The sequence below is a fragment of the Miscanthus floridulus genome, chromosome 10, assembly GCF_019320115.1.
Source record: "Miscanthus floridulus cultivar M001 chromosome 10, ASM1932011v1, whole genome shotgun sequence".
Taxonomy (NCBI): domain Eukaryota; kingdom Viridiplantae; phylum Streptophyta; class Magnoliopsida; order Poales; family Poaceae; genus Miscanthus; species Miscanthus floridulus.
Window position 1 is genome coordinate 90,755,377 of NC_089589.1, and position 20,113 is coordinate 90,775,489.

The 20,113-nt window shown below is 41.2% G+C and overlaps 1 long non-coding RNA gene across 2 annotated transcripts; it reads right to left on the reverse strand.

Annotated features, from left to right (window-relative positions):
- Positions 1-1,313: 1,313 nt before the first annotated feature.
- On the reverse strand, positions 1,314-9,831 carry LOC136485077 (uncharacterized). 2 transcript variants are annotated; one of them, XR_010766315.1, is made up of 4 exons: positions 9,056-9,831; positions 8,079-8,182; positions 4,083-4,284; positions 1,314-3,872 (listed from the first exon to the last, which is right to left on the reverse strand). It is a non-coding gene; the product is annotated as an uncharacterized lncRNA (long non-coding RNA). The 2 variants fall into 2 exon arrangements; XR_010766314.1 differs by having other exon boundaries at positions 8,079-9,831.
- Positions 9,832-20,113: the final 10,282 nt, after the last annotated feature.

Sequence of the window (20,113 nt, forward strand, 5' to 3'; positions counted from 1 at the left end):
TAGAGAAGAATAAATAAGTTTTGGTTATATTGGTGTTTTTTCACCAACAGAGCACATGCACTTGATCTCTACCCTGTCTTTATGAGCAGAACACACTTCGAGCAAGTGTGGGGGAGTCGATCCCCCAAATTCTACAAGTGAAGATTCTAAACCGACAATAACGATGCACCAAGATGTCGCCAGTTTCTACTACTGATGGTTGATTTCAAAACGCTGAATAAGGAGGAGGAACAAGTCAAGAAAGGATGAACCTATCAAACCTAGATCAAACTCAAAACTAGAACGGGTTTGGCAAAATAAGGAGGCACCACCAGTGGAAGCGCCACTACTGGAGGCGCCACCTCAAGAATCCTCATCTTCAAGAACGAACTGAGGGTATCATGACTCTTAGGAGACCTACCACCGATTTGACAACAGACTCGCAACCATTGAAGAGATAAATGCTGCCATACAAGGTATGTTACATAATCATGCACAATGACAGGTAAGCATGGGACACGAGATAGCCAGCCTCCAGCAACAACAGTAATAGCAAAATCAAAATTGGGAGGCTCTGTTCTAGCACCTCCACATTCGGCCACCTCGTTGAGCAACCACGACAACAACCAGCTTGGGGGAGAAGGCATCCCCCGTGTATCCAGATAAGTATTTCTTTTCATTTTATTATTCTTAGTTTGCTTTATATATATTAGAAAAAAAGATGAATAACTGAAAACAAAATAAAAAGAGTGTGTCTAGTTTGCTGTAATTTTTTTATGAGCTGAATAAAATAAAAAAAGTACTCTGAAGATAATCTCTTATAATGGAAATGATGAATAGTTGCTCTGTTGTAATTCCTTTCAAGTATCTAGTTTTTAGCCTTGAATTCTCCCAAATTTTGGATAAAACTATTTTGATATAAGGATTTACTCTGAACTTGAAACTCATGGGTAGCATATGCTTGATCTAAGTCTAGGTAATTGACGGATATGATATGAGAAGGTCTGAGCTGCTGTTTATCTTGTTCCAAGTGATACTAAAGTTCTAGAGATTTATCTTTTGAAAAACATAAAAATACTACATGATGAGTTCCTATATGACAAAGCTTGAACTCCTACCATAGCCATACATGTTATTTAGGCTAGAAAAACTTCCGCATATATGCTGCTTACTTTTGTAGTGAGTTTTGTCAAGCTTTGTTGACCCTTATGAGAGGTTTGTCATGCTCTTAAAATCAAGATCACGTACATACCACCCAAATATGCACTACTTCTACTCAGGGGGTAGGTGCAAAAACATGTCATCCATCTAGATCTACCCAAAAATATTCTACTCCTACACTAGGGGTGAACATAAAAACATGCTTGTTAGGTTTTCCATCCACCAAATAAATGCTTCAAGTTCTTGTTGATATCTCTCTCAAAGTTTCGTTACAGAAAAGAGGCATGGGGCTATGCAAAAGTTATTCATAAAAAAAGAGAAAAAAAGAAAAAAATAATTGAAAAAATGGATAAGTGTCCGAGATATCTAAAACAATGGATACTAAGATGCCCATCTGAAAAAAAGATGAATAAGATAGCCCCTGTTCTCTTGCAAAATTATTTCCAAGTTTCAAAAGAGAGATAAGTTTTCAAGGAGCAAAGTAGAATTAGGTTAGCCACCATATATATCCACCATATAATTCCACACACATGCACATCTTGATTTGATTGTATGACTCAACTCTCTTTGGATCCATTGTTTGACTTTATAATATATGCATTGCAAGTATGCTATAGCTTTCTCCCTACCTATGAACTCTACATAAGCTTTAGTGGTAGGAAGAGAAAAGGCATAACATCTTTATTGCCTTGGTGAGGATCCACAAATACCACATATATTGAGAGACTTGAGAGTGTTGTACAATAGAATATTTGAGTTTTATTTTGAAAATTTATAAAAACTCCAGAACAATGGTAGAACAAAAACTTGAGACATAGTGCTTGACTCGATCGTTCTGTCTTTCAATTGCTCAAGACCCAAGTGAAAGATAAGAAGCCCCATGGTTGAAGGTAATATGGATAAGTTTGAAAGTCATATCAGTTTATTCTAATTTGGAGGAGAATTTTTGATTGAACACCTATGTACTTTTGAGGCGTGAAAACATTGTAGCAACTCCTGATCCATTACTAAGTTTGGCTTCACTCAAGGACTAGCAAAGGTTAAGTGTGGGGGAGCTTATTGACAGTCATTAACACCAATTATAAACCGTCAACAAATCCTGCATGTGTACTTAATTCCATCACCAAACATAGGTCTAGGGGTTTAAACTAATGAATTCCATGAGCTTTGGTAAATATTTGTATGCAGAAGGATTTATCCAGAAAACAGCTCCCGGGATCACTGTCATACACTCCAAACAAGCAAACCGACGACAACAAGTGATTCAACCCGTGAAAACTGCGAAAGACAACTCTATAAGGTTCCAAAAGACACAACGCCAAAGCTTGGGCCAAACGGCCATGAAAGTGGGCCGGCCGGCCCAGCCCATAGGTCGGTCGGCCTACCACGGAGCCCGCTCGCCCTCCGCCGCTTTGTATTCCTTCATATGATCTACACCGTTGATTTTAAGGCGGTTTTAGGTCAGTTTATCCAATGGTGGTCGAGGGAGTTGACACGGATCAATGATGTGACGATTCCTTGCCCCCTACTCCACCTCGATTCCTTACCCCCTATGCTACCTCGGCCTATATATAGCAGCCCCTACCCTCCTCCTTAGAGCTCTCTAATGTAGATCAAGACACTAATTCATATCTCTCATTTAGATCAAGACACACCAGGAGGATTAGATTTAGAGCTCTCTAATGTAGTAGATTAGTAGCTCGGGAGTGAGGGTCGAGTTGGGCACATGCTCAAGTTTCGGATCTAGTCTTGGAGGCTCAGCAAAGCCTTGTATCTTTACTTCTACATCTTGTAAGACTTATTATCAATTTATTATATTCTTATCTACAAGGCTATGTTTACTTTGAATATATATCTTGCTTAGTTAAAGGTTAGCAATACTTTTGTGTGCGGCTTCATAGAGCGCTTAGCTTGCTAGTTTATAGGTTAGGCTAAGTAGCCGAGTCTCATGTAAGCATGGTGCTTATACGATGCTCTGCCTATGAGTGCACCCTGTTCTCTGGTTGGGTGGTAGTAGCGGGAGGTGACAGCTCCATCTATCCTTTGTAGTCCACTCTGAATTGAGCAGGTTCTTAAATTATAGGACCTTAGTCACGTCAGTAGAGTTATCTAATGTGGGTGCTCTACCGTCTAAGCGGCGCCCTAAGTGCACAAGAGTAGAGTTAGTCATATCTATAGTTGGATATATATATATACTTTGATCCTATAATAAGAATATCATAGGAATCTACCTCACCTGTTGTTCTCCTGAGTTGTCTAGTTTACATTATCTTTATAGATCTATCCCCTGAGTGTCATTATGCTTAATTCCTATCTACATATTTACCCTCTACTTAAGCTATGCTGGTATATTAATAGATATTCCGCTATTACTCAATAAGTCTTACTCCATTGTTTTCCTATGGTAAAATATAAATAATGATACCTGGAATACTCCAGGTAAAATGCTACAATGGTATTCTATGCGCTTGCGGAATCCTTCATATTCTTTTTGCGTTAATAAATACCAACAAGCATTTTTGGCGCCGTTGTCGGGGAAACAATTGGCATAAAGATTTAGATCATTAGCATACCGCTAGCTTTAGTAGGATTACCCCTGTGCATACCGCTAGCTTTAGTAGGATTACCCCTGTTCTATTGAATTGTGGAATAAGACAGGACAGTAGACGCCGTTTCGACCTTCCGGCAAGCTTCCAAAAGAAAAGAAGAAACATTGAAGAACCCCAGGGTGCCTGAACATTCAAGATCCATCAACATTGGAACCCTGCCATCTCATAGGTTTGCATAAACATATATATATATATATATATATATATATATATATATATATATATATATATATATATATATATATATATATATATATATATTGAAGAAAAGGTTGACGTCAGAAGAATTCAAATCACATCTCAAGTGACGAATACAGATGCTGCACTACTCACAATGGGCATGTTGGCAACAACGGGGTGGAGTAGTCGTTGAGTGAGTTGGCCATGATGGTAGTAGCAGATGGTACAGGGGTGACTGGTTCGACTGATGGTGGAGTAGCAGAAGAAGAAGCGGTACAGGATCTGTTCTTCCTTGGTAGTGCCTCTGGATTATCGGTGTAGTTGTTCGACAGATCAAAACCACTCATACACTATCCTGTTTTCATCCACAATAGGAAGTAAACAAGCAGAATTAGCCTGCATAAACTATGGCTACCATTACATGCATGTGCTCATGATCATGTGCTACTAGATTCTTTAAACCTATGCCCTCCCCAACAATGGCGCCAGAAATGCTTGTTGGCATTTCTTAGTGCAATCACCAAGTGAGGAGCTTTTAAGTCCATCCATGGCAACGGCGCCAGAAATGCTTGTTGGCATTTCTTAGCGCAATTACCAAGTGAGGAGGTTTTAAGTCCATCACCGGCAACGACGCCAAAAATGTCTGTTGGTATTTCTTAACACCATTACTAAGATTGAGTTAATCTTAGCAACGCCGCCAAGAAACACCAACTATGATAGTTCTTAATGATTATAGAAATCATCTGCAAGCGCATGGATATATCGTTGTAGCATTTCACTCGGAAGTATTTAGGGTATCGTTATTTATATTTTCCCAAAGGAGGGCAAAGTATTAAGAGTTTCGCATGACAATAAACATGGTTACATACTTGCATAGTAGACCATAGTGCATGACAGGATAAAAATGGTACTTCATGGATAGTGGACACACATCTAGGCCAACCTCAAGGATAAAAGGAAAACAAAGAATAAAAGAATGTTCCTACATGGAGCCGGTATGTTCTAATATAGCCGTGCAAAGAACAGTTAATGATCATACAAGTTACATGACTAGAGTTAGAACTAAGTGTGAGATGGACGGGGAGATCTCCGAGCACTGGTCTGCCAGCAAGCGTGAGAGACTTTAAAACTCCTACACAATACCCGGACATGGGGGTTTACAAGGGACGGACACGGCTGTCACCACCTGCCGCCTACCCCTCAACCGTGGGATATCGTCATATCCGAAGGTTCCCGTGTATCCGAGCACCACGCCCGTGTACAAGGAAACTACCCATATCCCCTAGAACTCCGACCCTACAGATCGATAAGCAAGAATATGGGCAAACCCGAAGGAACAACAAACCGTCACTCCAACCCTAGCTCTACTTCTACTCATACAAATCATATGAATGATTAAGCAAGAAGTTGAACATGTTAAGATCATGACACATAAACTATATGCTAGTTCATATATCACGATTATAACAAGACAACTATACTCTAGTTCTATAGCACAATTAAATAAATGATATGAGAGCATGACTATGGAAGAAATCCTCTTTGTTTTCATACCAAGTGTTGCTTTTCTTCTAAGGAGACAAGCTCTCCAAGTAGCTCTTGCCTTGCTCAAAATACTACTACTAAAGCTAAGAGAGTACAAGTAGAGAGGTGAGGTGTGTAGCTCCAAATGTTGGTGTGTCTTGAAGGAGAGTTCCACCCATGCTTATATAGTGACAACATGGTCAGTTTGGTGTAGATAAATTAGGAAACCAGCCAAAACCGCCATTGCATGCTGCCATGCATCAGTCGATGGAAGCTAGGCCCAAATGGTAGCAGCAGGGGTACAGCCGCACCTAGGTGGGGCCGGCTCACGACCACCTTCACGTGGTCGGTTTTTGGGTGGGCCTGGGCCCCTCCCACGTTGGTGGTCGGCCCAGATTTGATGTGTAGGTGGGTTTCTCTACGTATTTCCTTTGCACACTTTTGCATTACGCTTTTTGCTTTGCGCCTTTTGCTTGGTTTTGTTTATTTTCCACTTGTATTTGAATATTTGTCCTGCAAAACATGTTTTCTCTGATACAAGTGGAACTAGGTCAATAGTACATGCATATGTGTCAAAAGTATGTTTATTTCTCCTATTTTGGACTATAATTGGCAGGCGGATTTGGTCGTTAGTGACCACCAACACTATTCACAACCCAAAATAGAAAATTTGGGGTGTGACCAATCTACCCCACTTAACATGAATCTCGTCCCGAGATTCAGAGAGACTACGGAGAAAGATGACACCGATCTTCAAGTTTGTTTCAAGATTTATGAGGTATGATGAAAGAGTTGAAGATTGGCATAGGTTGAAAAGAAACATAAAGGTTAATCTTTAGGTTTTCATGTTATGAGGTGTAAGGAAAAAGGAGCAAAAGAAGATAAAGATTGATCTTCACGTCTTCTTATCTTGTGACTCGAGATACTTGAGATTGATGAAGTTATAGCGGACGCTACCCCACTTAACAAGAGTTTTACTTATCTTCGAAATGTTATCTTCAGGGCCTCCATTGGAGCACAAGGATGGAGACGGCACACAAACAACACACCAAACAAGACAAGCAAGCAACACAACATCAACGCTACATGTGCTTCTATTCAAATGGTGGGCATCCTAAAGAGTGGATTATAGATGATGAAGGCAATCGAGATTTTGAACAAGCTAAGATCAGAAAATTTAATAAAGCAAAAAAAATTCAAGGTGATAAGAAAAAATGGCTCAAAGGAAGCTATAAGGAGAAGGAAAGTAAGATAAGGATGAGAAATAGTCAAATCAATTGGTCAAGGTGGTGAAAAATAATTTTATAGTAAAAATAAGTTTTTGAAGACGACCAGTGGTATCTAGGCATACATCCTATAGTCAACCTGGCTTTGATACCAATTTGTCACACCCGATTTTAAGGACAAAATCGGATGCATAATCCTATGTGTGCCCAGGAATCAGTCACACACATAAGACGACAAATTACAATAGTATCAAGAGACAACGCTTTACTATTTAACGAACAACAACATACATAGGGACAAATATTTATCAGAGTAGCAGAAATACACATTCTAATCTTTAGGTGAAGCCTCCAAACACCACACGGACGATTGAAGGGTGTTCATACGCCTAGCACTCCTAAAAAAACTTAACCAAGCTCCATGTTCTGTTACCCATCTAGGATTTTTATCAAGAAGTGAAAAGTAAAGCAAGCATAAGTACATGTCGTGCTCAACAAATATAACATGGGGTTCATGAGGCTCAAAAGGCTGACACTGGTTTACTGCGATTAGCTTTTAGTGAGTCATAATTTTAGCAATTGAGTAGCAACAAGTTTAGCATAAGCCTATATGAACGCATGATCATGTAAACAAGAATAATGTATAGCAATAACAATAATCATTAGTGTTCATCTATTCCATAAGGGTCCAAGGCCGCTCATATCCGTGAGCACGACTAATATACATGTTTTACACTCTACAGAGGTTGTACACTTTTACCATGAGCCGTGATTTACCTTTTTGCCCGAGGCGGCCAACCTCTTGACCCACTACCAATGAAGGTTGATAGGGTTCACTATGAAGCCTTTCAAAGGTTTGTCTAATAAGTTAGTAGCCGCTAGGTTTCTATGACAAGTAGATGTAGGGCCCCCCTTTCGAATGGCACACTCACGCAGAAGTACTCATTGGAACAGAGGCCGCACTATACCCATCGTGTCACGCCCCTTTTACGCCTTTCGGTAACCACTAACAAGCTAGAAAAGATCCTCATATTTGACTAAAGCCAGACCCATATAGCACTCACGGTTGTACTATAAGTTCCGGGTTGTCACTTATAGATAAGTACTTAGGGAGATAAATTAAAGCATTTAGAAAGTAGCCAAATACTCTAGCACCCTTCTATCCATGTTGCTAAAAAGCATATTTTATTGTTTATTGCATATACCATTAGTCAAGTTACAGATCACGATCTTTTAATTGAGCACTAGCAGAAATACTACCCAATGCATGATCCCATGGCTGACAAGGCACAAGTACAAAGCTAGGAAATTCTTATTGGTAATCAAGGTAGACATATGCAATATGAATTAAGTGATTAAAGGTGAATAGATAACAAGGATGATCCCATGTTATACTTGCCTTTACACTTGCTTTCCACTCAAGACAACTGCTCATAGAAATTCTTCAATCTTCTTTTCTACAGCTTCTAGCCTCTAGCGCTTACGTACGGCTCTCTTCTACTCCTAGCAAATACCAAGCATAGAGAAACATACAAACAAGAAATAAAAAGCAACTAACAACAGTACATTAATCATAGCAAAAGCTTTAAAAACAACATTCTAAAAGAGGGCTCGTTGCTACGATCGCATGAGCACTAGAACCACTAAAGACGGAGCTACGATTTAAAAGAAACGACTACTGAGACTTATATATTATATAAAAGAAAAGGTCTATATGCTTGATTTATTTTAATTGAGCCAAACCATGTGAAAAGTTATTAAGACCATATTAGTCAAAACATAATTTAATACAAGAGCCGGGTTAGAACTACTCATATTTTATTTCCAAATGATCATATATCATTTAAGCCATTTAAACATCTAGTTTAGAAAACATAAAACTTGTGAGAGCTACTAACCGAATAATTATATTTCGTGTTTGAACTAAACAAAATATAATTAAAGATACATTATAGTTGGTGTTAATCAAGTTAACATTAATTTATAAAAGCCAGAGTTAAAACCCGAAGTTCTTTTTAATTTGGAAAGTGGTGTGAGTAATAGTTAACCAAATTAATATTTATGTTGAAATTCATAAACATGAGACATGCTAAACTTAGTTGTTAACACATAGATTACCTTGCTACGAACCTAACGTAATTTGAATGGGTCAAAACGGAGCTAAAACGCAAAAGATATGAACTTCTAAAGTTGGATGGTATTTCTGTAAATAAATAGAACTAAAAACAGGTTTTTAAAAAGGGTTTTGACGGTGGCCACTATTATTGAGAACTGAAGGGGCTAGATCGAAACATGCTAAGGCGCAGATGACAGTGGAATAGTTTCATTGAAATGTAGGGGCTTGATTAAAAGAAATCAGGTGACCGGGGTCTTTACCTGCTGAGGTGGAACCTTGACCGTGATGTGGTGTGCGCGGATTGGCTGGAGGGCGATGATGTGGCGTGGGCCGTGCTGACTGGGATGGAGTTGGTTGACCAACAGTCAACAGAGAATCCTGGCCACCGATCTGATGATGGACGGTGCAGGGGTGTCTCCTTCCTCTGTTCTGTTGCTACGCAAAGGAAAGGGCACTGCACGGCGGGAGCTCGCCGGCGTCGGCCGGGACGGCGTCTCCGGCCATCATGGAGCACCGGCATGTGGCGGCAGAGGGAGAGAGGCCTACGGCGAACTCATTAGTGGGGTTCATGGCGCCGGGAAGGGGCTGGATGCAGCTGCTGCTGCGAGGAGCAGAGCACGGTGGTGGTAGAGGCTCGGCAAGGTGGAAGGCGGGGTTGTGTCCACGGATCGACTAGGAGAAGTTGAGCGACGGTTCCGCTGTGTTCTTGCGATCCCGTAGGACTTAACGGGGGCGGCGGAGATGCTCGGATGAGCGAGATCGAGGCGGCAGGGTGGGGTTCGGCAAATGAGGCAGGGGTGGCCGTTGGAGGCGCTAGAGAGGGAGAAGGAGCACCGGAAGGGGCCGAGCGGCTGCGTCAAGGTGAGAGGAGTCCACGGGCAGCTTTTATAGGGACGAGGGGCCACGGGGTTGGCTCGGTCGCGGAGCTCGGGCTCACGCCGTCAATGGCGGCCGCGATCTTGACGGGGCGCGCGGAAGAGCGGATCGCGGCGGCTACGGTTAGCGGGTAGTGAGGCAGCAGGGAGGTCGGTCTGCGTGGGTGCGAAGGATGCGGGCGCAGAGGTCTCGGTCGCGCGGAGCCTCGACCAGGTCATGGCGGAGAGGAGACCGGGCACGGGCGGGGGTAGGGGAAAGGGCCTGACATGTGGGCCCGTCCTGGCAGCAACTGTGAGGGAGAAGGGGCGCGGGACCCGGCTGTCGGTGGGACAGAGAGGTGAGGCGCGAGTGTGGGCTAGCTGGGCTGGCCCGAATCGGGAGGATAGGTTGCTCGGCCCAGGAAAAAGAGAGATGGAGCAGGAGGGAGAGGTGGGCCGGCCCGATGTGGCCTAAGAGGGAGAGGGAGAAGGATTAAATTCAAGCGGCATGAATGCAACGAAAAAATCAAATTAATTGTAGAAATTATTAGAAAAACACATTTTGCACAGTTTAAATTGCTAAAACCCTAATTAAATCTTTGAAAATTTTAGAAAAATAACAAAGGCATTAATTTTATTTAGTGAAAACTATTCACAACCAAAATACAAATTTTGGGGTGTGACAACCATGCGCTGAGCTACGAGAGGATCCGAATGACGATATTGAACAACACTGGCTCGAAGTACAATAGTGCACGTTAATTAAGACAACATTCGAGGACATCCTGCTAGTATATAATGTGAGTTCTTGTCCTCGATAGGTGGTGGTGCCACTTCTTTTGGAGTTCCACGAGGACAAAACAAGGGAAGAACAACCCGCTGCCTCCACGGGGACTTCTTTGACGACAAGGACATCTGATCGAGAGAAAAAGAGACGGGGCCAGCACAGCAAGCACGTGGTGCAAAAAGAGGTGCATGCGATACACTAGGTGGGGAGGAAGGGAGAGCCCTTGGAGCCAACTAGCGTCCTCGACACATTCAGCAACACATGTGGTGTGGTAGTCAAGGAGAAGGTGGATATCACATACAACCATTGGAAGTAAGTCCTAGAGCACCTCAAGGACTATGTGTGCACTGCACCACAACACCGCTTCACCGTCAGACATCTGACGCTAAAAATTATATTTTGTGATGAATGATCTGACGCTAAAAATAACTCAGAGACCATCTGACGCTAAATCCTCTTTTAGCGATTTAATGTCTGTCACTATAGGTATTCATATTTAGCGTTGAACCATCTGTCACTAAACATATGTATACCGTCCCTCTGTCTATCGCTAAAAAATAAGTGGGCCCCGCCTAGCTCGAGCGCGCCACTTACATTGAGCTACCGTGTCCCACTTACATCAACCTCGCGCGCATATTTTAGATGGCCCATGTGTATAGTGAAAACCCTTGCCCCAAATCCCAAATCCAGTGAAGTGATCCCGCCCACTGCCCTCTCCCTCTCCCAAATCACGCCCGCCGCAAGCTCCCTCTCAAATGGCGCACGCCCAAACCTAGGTCCCTCCCCTCCGTCCCAAATCCCGCCTGCCCCACCCCACACCTCCTATCCCGCCGCCCTCTGATCCCTCCCAATCTCGCGTTCCCCTAGCTCCCGCCTGCCGCGCCGCCCACCCCCAGTGCGCACGTCGCCCCACGCCCCAGCCACTGCGCACGCGACGCGACGACGTTGAACGCCCACCCTTAGATGGAGGAAATCCAGCCCGCCTCCAGCTCCCTGACCACGTCGCCTGGAGCTCCTGCGTCCGAGGAAGCCGCGCCCACCGCCTGCTCCGTGACCGCACTGCCTAGAGCGCTTCAACGGAGGAAGCCCCGCCCACCCCCAGCTCCTTGACCGCGTCGCCTTGAGTGCTTCTAGACAGAGGAACACTGCAGCAGCAGCTGTAGCCTCCACCGGTGGAGCACGCAACTAGGAGCGCTTCTGGCATCTCCGCGACTCCGATTCGTGCTTCTGTTGCAGATCTATCGGTATGTCCAAATGCCCTGTCCTGCATCTTTCTTTTGGGCTGCTCCCTTGCTGTTGTAATCTGGGTACAGATTCTCTTTTGCTTGCGCTAGTTTTTTTAGACTTAGATTGGCGTGTTCGGAGCTCAGATTGGAGATTGAAATTTTCCTGAATAGCACAAGAGACAGGTTAAGGAACTTGCTTTATGGCTTGTGCATAAATTGGATTTGACAAGTTTGAGAGCTTTTGCCAATCTGCAGGTCTTAAATAGCGATGGTGGAGGGAAAAAAACATAATAGCACATTGTGTCCTGATTAATTCTTTTAGAGGCCAAGCAGTATGCTAGGAAGAATTTAGTTTTGTGTGTTTTTTCTAATGAATCAAGTTAACCATAAGGTGACTCGTGTAATGCGAGTGAGAGCGCAACTCTACAAGTTCTGGTATTTGGGAATTTTGAAAATGATCCATTTACCCTACTTACATGATTCCCCTACTAAGGCTGTATTACTGTCAGTACAAGGAAGGCCCTTGGTGTGATTCTTGTTGATAGTAGGATTGATGTGAACTGTGCATACAATGCAGGCACTCAAGGAGGACGAAGGACTAATTATGAAATAGAACTTTTGCTGCTTCTATTATCCATCTAAATTGGGATGTGCAGTCATTGTGATAGTCATTTATTACCTCTGAAATAAGTCAACAAAGCAGCCTATATAATCCCTGGACGTAGGCATGTAGATTTTAATGTGATCCATTACCCAAAACAATTTGTTTGGTGTAAATACCTGCTAGGTTGACCTAGTAAGTTTTAGTTCTTCCATTGAGCTGACCTCAGGGAGCTTCAATCCATCAGCTTTGTTTGTTTCACTCCATGTTTAAATTATCAATTCTTTTCTTGTAAGTTCAAAACAGTGGTGTTGGTTCGTCCATTATTTGCACAAAGGTACTGCATTTGTTTGCATAGTTTACATGTCCTGCATGGTGACTTCTCTAGTCAGGAGATTGATCTGGATACGTTGAATGCTTTTTCTAGAATTTCTCAGTGCAATTCTAGTTGTTCTAAGAGCATAATCCCTCATCTGTTTTTTGAAGTGTAAAATGCTTATTCCCTAGAATTCTCAGTTTACAGTGTGATTCTAATTGTTCTCGACCACTATGATGCTAAAAAGGAAAATTTTGCCTTTCTAGATGTAGTTCAATTATCTGGCATAATCTTAATACTGTTCCTTCTTCATTCTGCTAGAATACAATCGTTCATTTTTTCTATTTTTACTTCAGGTTGGAACTGGTGAGAGCTTGGTCCCCATAGACATGGTGCAACCCATTCAATTATAAACAAGACAACCACACCAACAAATGGTGGCCCTCCTCGCTATGCTCATGATGACCTTGTAATCTTCTTGTCTTCCTGCATTCTTTTGGTTTCATATATGTTCCTTGCTTTAAAATTTTTATGGGTGCATCATTTATGGGTGCATATTTACTAGAGTTTTGATTACTGTTAGGCACAAACCAGAGGCATGTTTCTCTTAGTTGATGGGATAATTTACTGCTGAAATTTAAACTTGACTGAAAGTTAAATTGGTTAGAGGCATTTGTCGCACTTAGGCGCAAATGAGGCCTAGTGCTTTAGATGATAACTCATATTGTACTTCAATTTTACATAACTTGTCTACACTTTCTGATTCCATGGTTATAAAAGTAAAAAACTTAAGTGAAAAAAATTTGTTATACTAGTCTCTTGCTTACTGTTTCTAAACAAAGGTGTCTTGACCTTTTTACTGATATTTGTACTGTTTTAAGCTAAAAAGGAGCCTGATTGTCTAGTTAAAGAACAGTACTATTATTTTCAGATGCCGGGCCTCATTAGCAAGCAGTATTATTTTTAGATGTCGGGCCTCATTAGCAAGCAGAAGCTGTTTAGTTAAATTGAATCGGTTGGGTAATGAAATTTAGAGCACAAGCATCTTCCTTTTTTTCTCAGAGCACAAGCATCTGATGCTCACATGTATGGGTACAAGACTAGTTAAGCAGCAAGGTCCTAATATCTAATGTAACCATTTAGCTGACTTAAGTCCTAATATCTAATGTCAGACATGTAACCATGATACACTTGTAATATATTTTCTGCACCCTGACTTTTGGGATTAATCTATAGATGCTCATCCCTGTGTTGTGGTGTGGGAAAAAACACGCCCAAAAGTTTACTTGAACAAATATGTACTATTATACTTGCTTCTTGCTACAGCTAGTGACAACCATTCTGTGGCTCCTGTGACGGCTCGTGGCTCCTGTTGTTGTCTTGCAGGTCCGCGCGTTCACCTCTAAGGCTGATAAGTAGATATCCCGACACCCCAGACATTGGAACGCTGCATGATAATTTCACGAAAGAGGCTGGGACCTTCTCTCTTCAATCTGACTTTTTATCTCTTTATTTTCCATCTAAAACTTTTGTGGAAAGTTCTATTTTTATTTTGTGAGAAATCGTCGTAATCTTTTAGGCAAAATGTTACATTTTTCCAAATTTTGCAGGTATGCAGTTGAGACTTTTACAGACTGTAAATACCTGGGAACAAGAATCAGAACTGATGGGACAATTGGAGAGTAAGGATTAGCTATCTAATAAATGCCTTATTATTGCCTGCAGTGTCCTTTTTATCCAAACTGATTGACTGATTTGTGCAAGTGACAAATAATGTTTGTAGCTACAAATGGATGACATACGGAGAAGCTAGCACGAGCAGGACTGTAATATTCTGTGTGCCTCAAACTCTAAGCATTGTGAGCTTTAATCAATTCTCTCTTTCAACCTTCGACAATTACTAGTTCCTAAAATAAAATTTGCAAATGAAGCCTATGATGAGGCTGCATGTCAGAAGTCATCTTAGTCATAACTAGTGAGGCTGGAACTGCTCCAGGGATTCGGGCCATTCTTTATTTGTACTTGAATAACTCTGATAACAGGTTTCTCTAGCATAAAAAACATCGTATAGTATGGGACAAGTGGCAGCCATGACAACCTTTTTGTGGGCCCATATACATGAAAGATATGGTTAATCTTGTGGATACTGGGCCTGATATTAAAGAATAAAATTTTTGTTCTTATTTTGAAAAGCTACATTGGTTTATTGATGCCATTTAGCTTTCAACTTCACATTATTATAGTATTATTATGTCATTCTACGTCTATTATCTTACTCATGGTTATCTATTGATGGCAGCCGTTAAGTTTTATAGCTCAAATGCCATGTGTTTGGCTTATAGTGGTAAGTCTGGGTTGCTTACTGTTGACGAACACAATGTAATATTCATGATTATTCAAGGACCTTTCCTCCTTAATTTTCCTAATTTCTTTGTCTAGGTAGTTGGCGGAGATGATGCAAATATGCCATCAACGCCAGTTACTACTGGAGTGGAAATCATAACTTACTCCAGGCTGCTCATCCAAGTGCTCATGATGATTTTTCTCTTTTAACTATTTCAAACACTACATAAAGGGGTAAAGGCTACCATGGTATAAGTTGCTTCTCATAAACTACATGATTTTACTGAAGTGGATACCCTTATTTCTCAATGTACCTGAACTTAAGGAAATTTTGATACAACTGCATGGCAGCCATTTTCATTGTCATTAATCTGGAATGGCCTAAGTCAGATTTGTGGATGCACTCAACTATAAGTATCCCATGTCCTTTTGGTTCCCTATTTTCTTCTTGTTCTTTTTCCTTGCCTATGTGCTTCAAGAGTTTGGCCCTTAGAAAGTTGGTGTGATTTCACACCTAAACCGCACATATGTACTTATGTTATTTGTATTATGTTCCTAGATTTTATACGTGGGATGCCATGATTTCTTTATCATCCTTTGTTGAGTGGAAGTTAGATCTATCTAGAATGCAAACTGAATCTTTCGGTTCAGATTAACCTGAAATTTTTGTATCTGCATGCTTGTATGGCTGTAGACTTGACTACCTTCTAGGAGAATTAAAACTGTGTTCGATGCATTCTTGCACTTAAGATGTCAATGTCTGACAGTGAAAAAGTAACCAAGGTAATTCATTTTCACAGAGTGATCCCAAACTAATCTGAGTAGATAAATATCACTAGCAGAAAGCTAGGAACCAACAAATAACATTTAACTCACTGCTGTAATACTACAGAAGTGATGATTTCATCTTGTTCCATCCTGACATGCTTGGGGTTTGTTGTTTATTCCTCGTTGGTTGTAGTAGATGACTATTTAACTGCAGTAGGAGAAAAAACCTGTAATTTGGCTTGAGTTTCTAGAAAATGGTTGTTTACACTTGCTGATTACAAACTCATACTGTACAGTAGCTTTGCATTTTTTTTCTCCACTTGTCTAATTACATGGTGGTTATATTTTTCAGGAAGTGATGGGCACTAATCTTTGGCTTGAGTTTCTGAAAAATGGTTCTCCACATAACCTGGTGGATGTGCTCTATTGTTGGCAAGCCATTGCTTTTGGTTTTTTGAGTTCCTAGAAATGATTGTGTGCACAAACCTTAGTATGTTAAAAACAAAATACTAGTATTGCTTGCTGTGATGCGCATTCATGTAATCTTTTGATGCCTGACTTCAGTACACAAACATATGGTGTGCAAGACAGATTGTATGTTACATGTATTGACCTCCATGTGATGTATGTGTTTCTGTACCATTATTGGATGGACATTAAGCTTGAAAGTGGGTTTGATATGTGCTAAATGTTTTCTAATTGTATTTTTTTGGGTGTATTTATATTGTCTTGTTGAACAATCTGTCGCTACAAATACATGGACTATTGGATGATCTATCGGTATATGCTTGATAATAGAGCATCTGTCGCTAAAAACTAGCAATGGACTATCTGTCGCTATAAATATTCAAGGCAGCAGATTGTCTGTCGCTAAAAGTACTGTCTGACGCTAAAGATTTTTAGCGACAGGACTTACAGTGTCTACAGAAGTCTGTCGCTATAACTTTTTAGCATCAGATTGTCTGTCGCTGTAGCTGCTTTTAGCGTCAGATCATCCATCGCTAATCTTGGTGTTGTGGTGTAATAGTGGCAAGAGGTCAACTCTAGGTTCACGTACCAGGGGTCGCTAATGAAGACCTGTGCAAGAAGTCCGTGTTGTTTGTCTGTGCCACATGGATGCTCAATGACAGCTACTTGAAGTAAGCAACCCTTCGGTGAATACAAGTTCATCACACCTCCGATGTGGGAAGCATTCGTCCGAGAAAAAACAAGCAAAGAAGCAAAAACCAAGAGCGAGAGGTTCTCCAAGCTCGCGAAGAAGAACGTGTACCACCACCACCACCTGGGCACTATAGGGTATGCCTAAGAAGAAGATCTGGGAGGAGGAAGAAAGGGCGGCAGCTGAGGCTGGACAGACGATAGAGCATGGGGGCTTCCATGAGAGGAAAAGGGACTACAGGAAGGAAAGACCAAATTCAATGAGCCACAGACCGAGGAGGCGGAGGCGAGGATACTGGCGGTAGCTGCGGCCGAGCAGAGCGGGTCGTTCAACCCTCGCAAAGAGAGGGACCAGCGGTCAGAGGCGCTGGGAACACCAAGCACCACGACAGCGTCCGAGGCATGTCCTCAAGAATGAGCTAGAAGGACGTGGAGTCGTGGTCATTTGATGCCTAGTAGAAAAACCATGTTTAGACTTCGTTTACCTACCCTTTGCATATGTCAAAACCTAATAACACGTGTACCTACCCGGTAGCTGTACAACAAGATACCGTATCGATATTTTCAATAGAAAGATAAGATTCCATATTGGCTCGTAGGTATTATCAGAGAACGTATATGATTTTAGTTTGATTTTTGTTGCTGCCATATAGTATATGCCAGTCAACGTGATAGGCACTAGATGTATACTTGCGTCGAATCATATGCTCTAGCTACCATTTGCCCCCACTTCAATTTATAATTGTGTTTTCTTAATAGATCTTTTTATCATAACCTGACCGTAGCTTAGCTGGTTGTTCTTTTATACTATGATGGAATCTGCCTATTTAATTTAAGTTTAAATAAACTGTCCACTTAACGTGATTGGTCATATTTTTCTAAATTTATTAGTCGGCTGCTATTGCAGCCTCCCCTGTTGGTGACTTCGTCAATTGCAAGATGTAACTAAGCGCCTTTTTTTGCATCTAGTAGTTTTTTTTCCAATAAAATATCTCATCTGAGTTTAGGGATAGTGTGTCGGTAACCTTCCAGCATCCATCCAGCTTATAGTGAGGATTTTTACACTTTGGTTCGATTGAGCCCAGTAACAATTGCAATTGCCACCAATATCGTTGGCCCTAAAAAACAGAGGTTTGTTGGAATCCTCCTTGCAAAAGGGCGGAAGTTCTCTCAGTGGGAGGTTGCCCAAGTGCTGTTTAAAAAGTATAATTTGTAATTCAAGATTGAAATGGTTGACTTCACAAACAATGAGAAATAACATTTATTCCCAGTGCATAGTTTCATGTGACCCCAAGCCACATGCGCGCGTGACTCAGACACACGTCGCTGCCCCTGCCCCGCCGCAACTCAGACACTTTCCAGACTCGCTTCTGACACGCTGACGTCAGTCTGATGCAAAACCAAAAATCAAAACATTTTCTTTCGAATGCTATAACTTTTGAATGTTGCGTTCGATTTCAATTCTGTCTACCCCACTTACATATGTTTCAAATAATTTTATTTTAATAGCAATTTTGTGTAATACGTGCTAGAAGATTTATCAAAGAAGTTACTACCTTGTAATACTAAAGTTGCTACTCCAAAAATATATTAAAGTTATTACATAGTATATACAAGCTTGGGGCAAATATATTAAAATGAGTTAGTACCATGTAATACTAAAGTTGCTACTCCAAAAATATACTAAAGTTGTTATATAGTATGCACATTCATTATAATAACAAAACTAGATCTCACTTGACTATGTTTCAAAGAAATTTTAATTTAGTAGCAATATATGTGTAAAAATATATTAGGTGGTTTATGAAATAAGTTGCTACCATGTAATACTAAACTTGCTACTCCAAAAATAAACTAAGTTTACACATGGTATGCACACCGATTGTTATATGGGAATATGATAAATTTGTTATATAGTATTTACATAAAGGTACTAACCCCTAAAGAGAGTAACGGACCAAAACAAGACAAGCAATAATCTAAAGGGGCAAATTATTAAAATAAATATTGCATAAACTACCAATTAGGGAGACAAGTTATTATAAAGCACATTAAAAAGCCAGCAACACGTGACTTGCTGCCAACTAAGGACATTTATTAAAAAAATGAGGGTAGCAATATTAAACACTTGCCGCCAACTGAGGTCATTTATTATAAAATGTGGGTAGCAATATAAAAAGACATGCTGTAATATGGGGCAAATTATTAAAACAAGCATCGCATAAGCTACCAATTAGAGGGGCAAGTTATTATAAAACCCACTATATAAGCTGAGAAACATGACTAGCTGAAAATTAAAGGCACATTTATTAAAAAGACGAGTAGCAACCCAAAAATAAGATAAGCTGTACCCTGAGGGCAAATTATTAGATAAGGTGCTAACTTAGAGGGTAAGTTATTATACAACTAATAAGTAGGATTTAGGAATGCATTCAAACCTAAAAGGAGACTGAAAACTGAAACTAGAAAACATTAAAAAAACAAGACTGAAAACTAAAACGGGGGGGTGAATTCTTTTGTGGCAACTTATGTGTGGAAAGACTACCATTTTATAACAACTTATACATTGTAGGTGAGGCAATTAATATGCAGGATTTAGAAAGATATTCGAACATAAAAGGGAGACTGAAATCTCAAACAAAAAAATATGGCTCAAAAATAAAACTTAAAAACTAAGAAAAAAACTTGACTGAAAACTAAAACTAAAAAACATGACTGAAAACGAAAACTAAAAAAAGAAAAAGAAAACAAGACTGAAAACTAAAACTGGAGGGTGAATACTTTTGTGTCAACTCATGTGTGCAATGGATACCCTTTTAAAACAACTTATACATTGTAGGTGAGGCAACTGTCGACTAAAGATGCTCGACAGTTGTCGGATACCGTGAGAAGGGGTATCCTAAGCAAGATCCAAAAAACGATTGCTTAGACTTCGTAAAAAGGTCGAAACCAGTTAAACACCGCTAGCCTCGGCCAATTCTCCGACTCGCCCGAGGCCCCCTCACCGCTGACCTCGGGCGATCCCCCACCGAAGGCCTCGGCCGCCCCCCTCTCGGCAGGGTCTCGACCGGGCCGCCGACCCTCCGTCTCGCGCGAGGCAGGCTCGGCAGCACTCTGCTGCCTCTTCCGTCACCCATCCCTCTGACAAAACGTCGCGTCGCATTACCTCAGCCAACCGCCGCCCCTGGCGTCGGCCGCATGCTCAACACGGTACAGAGGAATGGCCGACGGGACAGGAGGCAGGACTGGGCAGGAGTTACCAACC